Consider the following 11569-nt stretch of genomic DNA (forward strand, 5'->3'; position numbering starts at 1 on the left):
GGATGAGGAGTTGCAGGGAATGCAGCAGTGCAGGGGTGCAGAGGGTGAGAGTGGTGCAGGGGATGAGGGTGCTCCATGGAGTGCAGGGGGTGCAGGGGATGAGGGCTGTCCAAGGGTACAGAGGATGCTGGTGGTGCAGGGGTGCAAGGAATGAGAGTGGTCCAGGTGATGTGGGTGGTGCTGGTGATGCAGGGGATGAGGGCGATGCCTGGGGACAGGCGATGCACGGGTGCAGGGGATTCGTGGGGCAGGAGGGGGTGCCCCCAAGCAACCATTGCTACCCCCCTGGCTGAGACCAATCCCCACAGGATGTGATTCACCTCAGTGAGAAATGAGACAAAGTTTAAGGGTTTTTGGTGACAAGGAAAAAAAGAAAAAGCAGGTACCTCTGCTGCGGGAGGCGGAGGGGGTAAAGTAGAGGACACGGTCACGAGTCCCATGAACCCTGTTTCCTCCGCTGCCTGCCCTGCTCCTGCCTCTCCCCTGCAGCTCCTTCCCCCTCCAGCCCGGGAGCTGGGCAGGACTCCGGGCTCCTCCGAAGTCGGGATCACCCCACCGTGGGCCCGGCTGCAGCCTCCTGCTGGTGTGGAGCCCGCTTCCCCTCCGCAGCCGGCCCCGCTTCCCTGGGGCACGGAGACGGACTCTGCAGCAGCGCCTTTCTGTGCCGTCTAGAAAAAGCCCCCTGAGCTGCTGCTAGGGGCCAAAAAAATGAGTGTAAAACACAACAGAGGGGAGAAGAAAAAAAAAAGAAAAAAGAAAGGAAGAGTGGAAAACACAAAGAAAGAGCAGAGAGAGAGAAGCCCGGAGAGACAGAGAGGAGGGTTACGGCTTTTACCTCTGCTTCTCTCCCCATCGCCGCCTGCAGCGCGCAGCTCCGCTGGGGAGCGAGGACTGGAGGGAGCAGGCAGGGAGGACGGCGGGACGCAGGGATGCACGGAGCGATGGAGGGATGGATGGAGGCAGCCGCGTCACTCCTGGGCTCCCCCTAACCCCTAATTAACCCGGGCAGGATAACAGAGCCAAGCCTTGTCCAAAGGTTAGCGAGTCTCAGGGGGGCGTTTGAGCTGCRCAGCATTTCAGCCGCAGCTGAAAGGAGAGCGTGCGAGCGAGAGCAGACAAGCCGGAGCCCCCTGCTCCGCAGATACGAGGGCTCCCCTCTGCTCGGGGGGTCYGCGCTGTGATATTTCTAGCAGCATCTGCTTTTTCTGCAGCACTCCGGGAGCAGGCTGGGGGTCTCATCCCCCGCTGCGGGCTTGTGGGGCTCGGTATGTGCAGCCCTGCTTCTGGAGGGAGCAGCCTGTCCGCTCACCCGAGCCCTCCCYGAGCTTGCCCAGAGCGGCAAACGCAGCGAGAGGCGCAACACTGCCTTATCGCCGCAGAGCAGGCTCCGCGGGGCTTGTGGCTGGCACGGCTCATTAACAAACTGAGGGAAAAGAGGGATTCATGCTCAAAAAAAATCAGTTGAGCAAAGCAGGAAAGGCCAGCCCCGAGTGGACTGCCTTTCTCCAGCCCTCAACAGCCCCTCTCGGGGCTGCTGCTAGGCATAGCGCGGCGACACTGGCATTAAAGCTTGATTTTTTGGAAGCAGGACGAGCAGCTCGCCTGGGTCGCTGCATAGCTACTTTCCCAGCCCCCAACAGATTTGGTTCGCATGGGCTTCGGTGGGCTGTGAGCTGCTCCGAGCACACAACAGCGCTAGAACCAGGTCCGCACCAGCAAGGGAAGCGAAGGCAAATCCTCCGCGCTCAGCTTCTTCCTTGCAAAGCGCGCGGGTGCCCGCGTCCGAGCGCGCAGAAGCTCAGGTGCTCTGCTCAGCCTCCTCGTCTGCACCCCAGAAGTGCCCCACACACCTAAAGCCTGCTCCTGGGCATCATCGGAGGAGCTGCCAGCTGCAGAAGAGCAGAAAGCTGGGGAGCCCCTCGGGCCCGAGCGCCGCCAGGGAGCCGGGAGGTCTCCGCGGGCGCGTCTCCGGGCACGCCTGGAGGGTCGCTCGCGGGAGCCAGCGAGGGCACGCTCGGCCGTCGCGGAGAGCGAGCCGGCTCCCGCGTCGCTGGCGTGCCGGCATGGAAATCAATTCCCGCTCTGCCGTCCCCCCCCCCCCCCGGGCAGGCGACCGCTGGCGGGATAATAGAGAGTCGCACGAGAACCTATAAAAAGGCAATTAGATAAAGTGCTGGACTGGGACCAGCTCCCGTGACCCAGTTAATAGCTCAGGGAGTTTCGAGAGGGGAGGGAAGCAGAGCGCGTGCAGGCGGTGGTGCACGCCGGAGGGGCGAGCGCACGTTTTGGGGGGACAGAGGGGCTGGATCGAGTGCAGCCTGTCGGCATTTACAGCGCAAAGCGAGAGCGCTGCGTAAGGAAGCAGCGCTCACATAAGCTCTCTTTTCTTTGCCTTTTGGATCTTGATATTAAAGCTGAATTCAACACAAAATGGTTTTCAAGACAGAARGGAGAAGCAGCTCGTCGAGGCCAGAATTACAGCTGCTTTGGGATAAGGTAGCGCAAAGCAACGAAGTCCAAAAGCGAGGTCTCCAGGAGAGAGCGCCCACGGCGGAGGTCTCCCCTTCGTCGAGTCTCTTCTGCTGAACACAGGACGGCTGCTCAAATCGTAGAGGTGCAGAGCGCAGGCAGAGCGGGTAAACGGCCGGGAGCATCATCGTTCCAGGTTAAGGTCTTGGGATTTAGCCCAGAAGAAAATCTGCCTGAAGGAAACGTTAAAGGTACATATAGGCATCTTGGTTTGATCTSCCTGTTTGTGGAATAGGCCTCTTCCGAGCTGCAATTTGGGAGCCAATTTGTATATGAATTTCTGTGATTTTCAGCCACCGGAAGGGGGGAGCCCTGCTAAACCGCTGTCATCTATGAAGCAAAAGTGTCTTCAAGATTCGACTGAAACACATTCTCAAAGATGCTCCCAATAAGCTGGAATTAAATTTAAACAAAAGTGCATCTTTATTATTGGCTTAAAAATGAAGTGATGGTCGCTGGTTATTGGTTCTGCCAAATCCCCAGCTCACTGGGCAGACAATATTGTCCCCATTAGCTTAAAAGCATTTTCATTGAGAAAACCTACAAAGCTTCATCATTGCCAAATTGAATATCCGTATGTATTCACGCTCTTGCACTTCCTAGAAAAGAGTTATGGATGAAGAAAGGAAAGCGCAGTTCTCTGGGCCACACTTTTTACCTTTGGCTTTCAAATAAAAAGCACCACTCTCTTCTCTCCCGCTACAGTGCTGTAATCTARCCACCGTATTTCAAAATTATTGAATTATCACGCTCCTCAGTCCTAAATAGGCTGTTTTCCTCCAGCATAAAGCTGGGAGATTTTATTAAAAAAAATAAATAAATTAAAAAAAGCCCCCAAAGCTTCCTTGGGTCCGCAGTGCGAGGTCTGCAGTTTTCTTCTTCCGGAGGAAAAGGAAGCGATGGGAGAGGGGAGAAGGAATAAGAGGGAGAAGAGAAGCGCCGTTTAGCGGACAGGCTCCGCGCGTGCGGCTCCCTTCCAGCTCACGGTGACTAGCATGAGCGCAGCAACGCACAGCGCCGGGAAAACGCGCTGCAAACTCAAGAGCAGCGAGACCACGAGGCTTTCCGCAGCCGAAAGGAAACTCTGCACCCGACAGAGCCGGCCTGGCTGCGACGAGCGGTGTCGCTGAGGGCAGGCGCGGGTTAGCACAGCCTACCCGCGTCTGGTTTAGGCAATGGAGAATTTACCTGTTTCTCCTACGGCCCAAACAGGTCAGTTAAGCAGTGGTTTTATTCGCCGCCCTGCTCTGACAAGTGCCTGCTCCTSGGCGCGCTCCGGCACAGAGGGTCTCGGGCTGCCGGCGGACCCGCTTCGGCCGCTCTGGACCCCGTCCCAGCGACGGGGCGCGTTAACGATACCCGAAACGGAGCGTTTCCGCATAACTCATCAGCTGCACCGAGGTGGAGAGCTTCCCCGTCGGCGCTTCGGACGAGGCGGGCCGGGCGGCGGGTGGGATTYGCCGCTGCTCGGGAGCGATGCCGGCAGCGAGCCTGGTTCCCCCCGCTTCCCGCCCCGGTCCCAAGCTGAAGGCGCTGGGGCCGCGGAGGCGTTTGGCGGCACCGGCGCCGGCCCTGCTCCGGGGGACGGCCCGGCTCCGGCGCGGCTGCAAGCGGAGCGGGTCACCGCGCGCGAAGGGAGGTGGGCGAGCGCCCCCGCAGCCCGCTCCCGCGACACCCCCGGCCGAAAGCTGCGGGTCAGCCGCTTGTAGGCATTTCAGCCTAACTTACCAGCCTAAGGCGACGGTTTCTGGCCTGGCCCCRGAGACCACACCAGTAACGCGGACCTCAGGCCTGCGCCTGTAGCACAGGAGCGTCTGCTCTGCTTTAGCCCCTGGCTCCCRTTCCAGCCTGAAAAGCCTCGTTTTGTTTTTAGTGTCTTTTCCTCTTTCTACTGAAGCTGCTAGGCTTGATAAAAGGACTTTAAAAAAACCCCTTATCTTCTTCCATTTTTCCAGTTTCACCCAGAACAGGGCTCTGCCCCCCAAGCCCTGGTAATGGAGGGCTAAGGATGATATTAAAAATCCTCACGTCACAAGCAAGCCACCTCCTCGTGACTGCAGTCAAGCCTAACATCGGTTCAGATCACCACCTGTGCTTTCGCAGTTATGTTAGTACTCACCAGTCAAATCTTTCAGAGGAAATTTGAACTTTAAAATTATTTTTCCACTAACCYGCACTATAGGAAGCCACCTGAAAGAACAGTGAAATGTCCCGCTTTGAAATCAGCTCTCAGAGCTGCAGCRGAGGTCTGGCCACCAGTTGCTCTGTGGTGTCTCTCTGGGGCAACGTAAGAGGCTGACAGCCAAGAAGTGAACATCACTGTGAAAAAAACAAAACAAAACAAACAAACAAACAAAAATTTCTCCAAAGCACTGATCTAAAGCAGGGAAGAACTCAGTAGAGAAGGATCCTCATCTCCAAGGGCTCAGGTGGCGCACCACAAGGAGACAAAGGTGTCTGCRCAACTGTAGCTGGGGCTGAAAGCTGAGAAATAAGTCAATAATTGTGTAATCAGTGGTGTCTTACTTTTTTAATGAACCTGTAGGACCAGGATTTCCCCCCAGTGCCCTCCCTCTCGTGTTTTCCCACAGCTCATCTTTCACTTTGTCATGCAATTCCCTGCTGGCCAGATGCAGCCTGCCTCGTTCCTTTTTCCATTACACACTTGACTGAGCCGAGGACGAAAGGCCGGTGGATTCCAGCAAGAAGGTAATTAATTGACTTTCTGCTCTCGTTGCTATGCGGCAAAGGTGGAAGCTGCAGCAGACACAGTTCATTTTTAATCCTGCAAGATTAGTCACAAATGGCATCATTACGGAGCTGCTCAGCTGCCCACAATAAAGCCACTGAGCTGACTGAGAGGTGCTCTCGGGAAGAGAAAACCTGTAAGGAAGAGCCTGGGAGCTGCACACCCTGTYAACCTAACGGCCAGGTGTTAGCATTTCCACCTTAGTTCCTGGCCATTCTTTCTCCTTTGCATCTTAAACCCACMCAAAACTCCAGACTGGGCAAGATTCACAGTGGTGGAGCTACCACCAGCTCCATGTGCTGCGTTACCCCCAGCATGCACACTCCAAAGAGCAGCGACATTGCTTCTGACAGCCACTTACTTTACCTACCGCTATTTCTGCAGCTTGCTCAGCTCAGGTAAATGCCTTTGGAGACACAGGCAGTGCCAAGATTAACTTATCCATGTGCAGGAATGGCAAAGGCCACCCAAGTTTGCTCAAAGACCACTTCTCAGCTCAACATAATAAAAACCATTCTCATGCAGCAGAACTGCTCACATGGAGAAAAAAACCCCACACATACGCTGAAAATATATTTGAATTTCAACTCTAGACTCACACTGGAAACATATTTCTTTCTCTTCAGCAGTAATGATGACTAACTCTGCAGAAATGAACCAATCTTGGAATTCTCAGAAAACCCAGAGAAAGCTATCATTGAAAGCTGTATAGAGTTTATAGTGAATCTGAATAAGAGAAGAAAAATACTTTGTAACTATGCAAAGAGCTTCTTATTCTTCAAGAATTAGGCATCTGTCTGCTAATTTTCAACCATATTTTAGTGGTGCTCAGCTAATCTCCCTCCATTTGCTGTGGATTTAATTCTGATGCCAGGTCTTCCTTCATGTGAATAAAAGTGTTACATACCTGCCACTCAAATTCAGCAGGATTTGATGGACCTCCAAGTCCATCCTTGTACCTCCAAGGGGATGGAGTGGACAATCCACATGATTTTTTTTTTTTTTTAATTATTTAGACAGCTTTTATTCTTAATTTTGTTTTAGCAGGAACTGAGCTCTACACTCTCAGGTGGGCTTCCAAAACTTGGCTTTCCCTTCTTCTCTCACTTTGTGCATGCTGCCACTTCGGTTTGTTGGTGCAGATACCTTTCCTAAGTCCCTGCAAGCTGCCTGTYTTCTGCAGACGCACTCTAGGCTTCCTTGGGCCTCGGCTGTCTTACGATTCCCAGACATTGCTCAGATTTTTCCTCATGATAACTGCAATTGATCCAGGCAGCTTGTTGTTAGAAACTGGCCCACTGCAGCCTGAGGTGGGAAACGGAGCGTCGTGCTCACTAGGAGCAGCACCGGCCGCTGTCGGCTCCCGCGTCCCGGGCGGCTGCGGTCGTGGTGCGCAGGGGTCTGGACCCTGCTAGGCATGCACCCTGCTGACGGCCAGCGTGGGCTAAACCGCTGCATCCAGCCAGGCAGACTTGGTGGCAAATCAAGACCATCTCAGAGGCCTGAAAGTTCACTTTTACTGATGAATCAGAGAATGGTAAATGTTTAAAAGAACCAGGCAGACCCCAAAGTTTCCTTCAAAAGGTCTGTAACATTTCAAGATAAAAGGAGACTAACATGTGGCGCCTCTACTATCCCTGCATTGTAATTACTTGTTCATGCACTGCAACTGAGGGAAAACCCTGGCAAGTGCCAACAGCTTGCTCTTCCCCTGGGATGCTCCCGTGTGTCCATGAAAGAGTAAGAATGTATGTCTAAGCAGCTCTAACGGGTATTTGGTACAACATCATTCCACATCCTAGCCAAACCCCACAGGCACTGCTCATCCCTCCCAGGAAATATCTACCAGCCCAAAACAATGTTAGAATCTCTTMACCAATAATCCAGATGTCAATGTATTAAGAAATATGATTATTTTTATATTTMTTGTCCCTTAGCATATGGTCAAAATGGTACTTTTGTCAAATGAAAAAATACTCCCATGGACCTTCTTTGGATTAGGCCTTCAGCAGCTTCATATAAACCATTACAAGCCCAGTTCTTGTGTTAAGAGAAGGGCCATCTGCCAGCTAGCAGCACGGTGTGATGGGGTGCTCAGGTTGGTGTCTTGGGGTTGTCATGTCATCTGGTTGACCACAGCACAGTGCAGGGGTCAGCAGGCTCCAAAAACAGTCTTTCAGCCCAGATTTTTGAAAGATTCAAGTGCAGAGAGAAGTGTCCAAAGATGTCAGTGGAAAACAYACCTGAGGWGAAAGCCCTCATTGGATTGTGTGTCCATGAAGGCCAGARAAGGACAGAGGGGAACAGCAGGTTKTGATCCTCACTGGAATTAACCCCTGTTGTCACTCTGGCAGWGCTTCTCCCTCCCTGCATTAGCTTTCAGCACCTGGCTCTCTACTTTGCTTTAAAAGGCAGAAGCTGTCACTAAGGATGGTTACCACAAATGGGTGTCAGTAACTGTTGTCCGACCAAAACTTCTGGCCAGATTTTTCCTCTTGTCACACTTTCAGCACTAGCTGCACCTCTATCTTTTTACCAGATCTGATTTTTTTTGTTTGGATTATTTGTGACAAAGACATGTCAAGACTTGGCTATGGGCCTTTAGCATGTTATAGAAGGTTCATTAAAAAGCATTTTTCACAAAAAAGAATACTTATTCTCTTCTTGTCCCACAAGAGAAACGTATCTGAGTGTATTTTAAAAATGAAAAACAAACAGAAGTTAGAAGTGATAGGAGGTAATAACTGAACAGTAAAATTATCTAGCACTTAAACTATTTTCCTCCTTCTTGTGGGCCGTGTTGTCAGCACAAAAGCTGAAGCAGATGGCTGTGAAGCTGCCTAAAGCAAAATATGTTCAACCCATAAGGCGTTTCTATTCAGTGGTCTTCACTGTTGGAGTAACAGCATTTGTTACTATTCACCACTTATATGTCCACGTACAGTGCCCGTTGCAGCTCTGTGTAATCTGAGGGTGATACTAGCATGAGAAAGTTTCATATCCCATTTCCTACTGCTGTAGAGTGATCCATCCACTGCCAGAGATCAGCCTCGCTCTTTCCGGAGGTGCAGCCCAGTGCACCTCCCTTCCTGGGGCTCCCCGGGAGGGCTCCCGTGCAGCAGGTCCCAGGGCAGGTTCAGGCATCTGAGGAGGCTCCGCTGTGACAGGCCAAGCACACATGGCTGGGAAGTCTTACCCTCAAAACAGGCACCTCCAACCTTACAWCTCACCAGAGGAAGAAGATAAATCCCACATGAGCAAACCTCTGGGCAAGACTGATGTTTGCTATTCCCTATCTGCYAAGACCACATTGCCACTTAAGCGCATCCTCAACAAATGTTTTCCAGCTTTACAAAAATTGGATAATGAAGAACCACCACAGGGGGCTGGACCCAGCTCTCAGACCAGTGGACACATGTGTGTCCCAGACCTTCCCCCAGAGCCTCAATAGCAGCAAYTGCAAACTCTGAGTGTGCGTCAGGATCTTCTCAGCACGAGGATGCTGGCACAACCCAGGAGAAAGGCTGTATTTGTTTGGACAGATGTTACTCTAAAAATCTGAGAGTGTTGTTTGGCCACATTCATCCCGATAATGGCTTTTCATCACCCTGGAATTTGGGGGATTCGTTATCGTTCCTCTGAGCAATCAGTTGCTTCTCTAAAACCCTTTCCCGCTTCCAATGATTTCTCACTTCCCTGAAGTACGATGCTCCTAGCCCCAGCAGGAGCTAACACGCTATTTGCCTGAGAAGGTCAGTAGCAGAATAAATATTTGCCCCTCCTGTGTCTCATTCAGGGCTTTATAAGAATTAAAGTTTTATTTTATAATCAAAATCTGTATCTYTCTCTCTCTCTGTTTTTTTTCTTGTTACCCTCAGAGAGCACCTTTTCATTTTCAGTTAGTATCAAAACCATTTTGTTTGTGTAAGATCACACATATAAACACAAAATTTGATATTGCTAAGGCATAATTTAGAGACTAGCACAGAGAAGTATTATTTTAACCTAATATTTCCAGACACCCACATCGTCCTGAGATTTTAGTCTGATACACGTCTTCCACAGACTGAAAAGCAAACCAGGCCAGGAAGAAGCATCCGTGTAGATACTCCAGGGTGCATGAGCACATGCTAACAYGACAGCAACCTCACAAACAAAAGATGGGACAAGGAGGTCAAATTAGACCAAAGAAGAAGTCATACCAGAGACAGGTGATTGCAGCAAACAAGTTACTACAGCATTGTAAGTTATCATTCATCAGCCAAATCACACYAATCAACTTTGTAGGTATTCCCAGMCTGTCCCTCTTGTGTCAGAGAGGTTGTTGGCTTGAAGTATCACAGCTATAACCATGGTGACCAGATGGTTTGCAAGCATCTGCATGTATCTGTAAGCAGTCCTAGCYAGCACTCTACAGAGAGGTCCCAACACAGAGTCACACACTCCAGAGCAATAACCAGAGACAGCTTTTTTATTTGCCTTCTCTTCAACACAGGCCTCAGCAACTTCTGCACAACTGGAACCTGAGGAAGCTTTGCCTTTAGATGTGGGTCAGTCTCCTGTTGATTGSCCAGATTTTGGGGCAAGGAATGTAATGGAACCTCTTGTGAAAAGAAGTGAGAAAGGAGAGAGCAGAAGAGAACCTCATGGTTGGAAAGGAAAGGTGTCCTACTCTCACCAGAGGAGCATTAGAGAAGCTATGATCTAGCATAGCATTTGTCCTGGAAATCTGTCAGGTCTCACRTCATACCCCTAGTGGTTTCTCCATGAGGAAATTTTTCCCACACCAGGGAGATAAAGTGTATGTTCTTTACATACCCTCTTCCAGGAGTTTCTTCAGAAAGGAGAATTTGGCTCAGCAAGACCTGCCAAATACTGTGATGCAGCTGTCCCCAGCCTGGTGCAGCTCAGCAGCAGTGACACAATCTTTCCTGGAAGCACCTTATCCAGAATTTCCAGAACAGTTTGATACAACACCAGCTATCTCAGCAGCCCCATRCTTACATCAGGTTCCTGCAGCCATGAGGTAAAATCCATCACTGAACAGAGGAGAGCTCTTACTCAGCTTTCAGCTCAGAGACAGCACCAATAATTCAAAAAGYGTGCCACTGAAAACATGCAAGACTCCATCCCTCTGCTGAGCACCCAGGAAAAATATCTCATTTCACTGAGCTGGCAACTGCTCTCCCACATGGATCTGTGAGCACCAACATCACACATGCAAACCTGTTAAAAGGYCTCAGCTGCTGCTATGCCCCAACGACTCCAGTAGTAAAAGGATGTTGTTAAAGGYGTCAGCTAACAGCATACAGCTGGGTCAAGGTAGACATTCATTCTCACCTTTTTGGAATCTTTTCGAAGCCTAAAAGCCTGTCTTTCTCTATTCTTTGAGCTTTGTGAACTGCCTTATTTACCTTTATGTGGTGTTTACTCTGAAACTCAATGAATGTGACTGGTATGTCCATATTACTTGCTAACAGCTGCTTTTCTGTGATCATCACAGACCACATGGCTGAAGAACAAGGGATGAAGCAGCATGAGAGCGTGCAGGCAATAAGAGTATTCCATAAAGCTGTTTTCAGATGCTAGCAACCTCCCCCTCCACCACAAGTAGCTGAGAAATTCCTGCTTGCACCACCAGCAGCATTAATATATTTACATGCATAAAAGCCATACCTCCCCTCTTCTCCCCGAAATTTTGTCATCAAAAACTGTAACACAGCTCAGCTCTGAGGTGCACTCCAGAGTGATGCTGAGGAAAATTCAATACTAAAATCTGTTTTTGTGTTTGAACATTTAACACCTCACACATTTCATCCACTTTGAATGTACAACCCMGTGTACATTTCCCACGCTTGAGCAGGCACGCTGGCCGTTTTGGCTTGTATCCAGCCGCGTGACCGGAGTATTTCCCTATGCCCAAGAYGATGCTGTGAAACCTTTGCCACACCTTTGATGTATGATTTGTATCAGCCAAAAATCACATGAGGAAGCATTGCTGAAGGGGCACACACTCTTTTTCAGAATGCCRCAGCTTGAAGTTCATTATCGCGATACAATAAACTGTCTTTCAAAATGTGGAGGTGGAGGAGATGAAGAGGAAGGGTACACCCTGTCTGTACACCTTGCCACTCCGTGTGCAGATACAGTGGCTACAGTAAATCAAAAATTTTCCATGGAGATCCAGTAAAGGGTGATTTTGTCAATTTGTCTTATATCCCTAGATTCTCTGTAGGGCCCTTTTCTATAGGGTACTGGGCAGTTGCTGGAGATGCAGTCGTTCATCAGCAT

The sequence above is a fragment of the Rhea americana genome, unplaced genomic scaffold (assembly GCF_003343005.1).
Source record: "Rhea americana isolate MKP2758 unplaced genomic scaffold, rheAme1 scaffold_4, whole genome shotgun sequence".
Classification (NCBI taxonomy): domain Eukaryota; kingdom Metazoa; phylum Chordata; class Aves; order Rheiformes; family Rheidae; genus Rhea; species Rhea americana.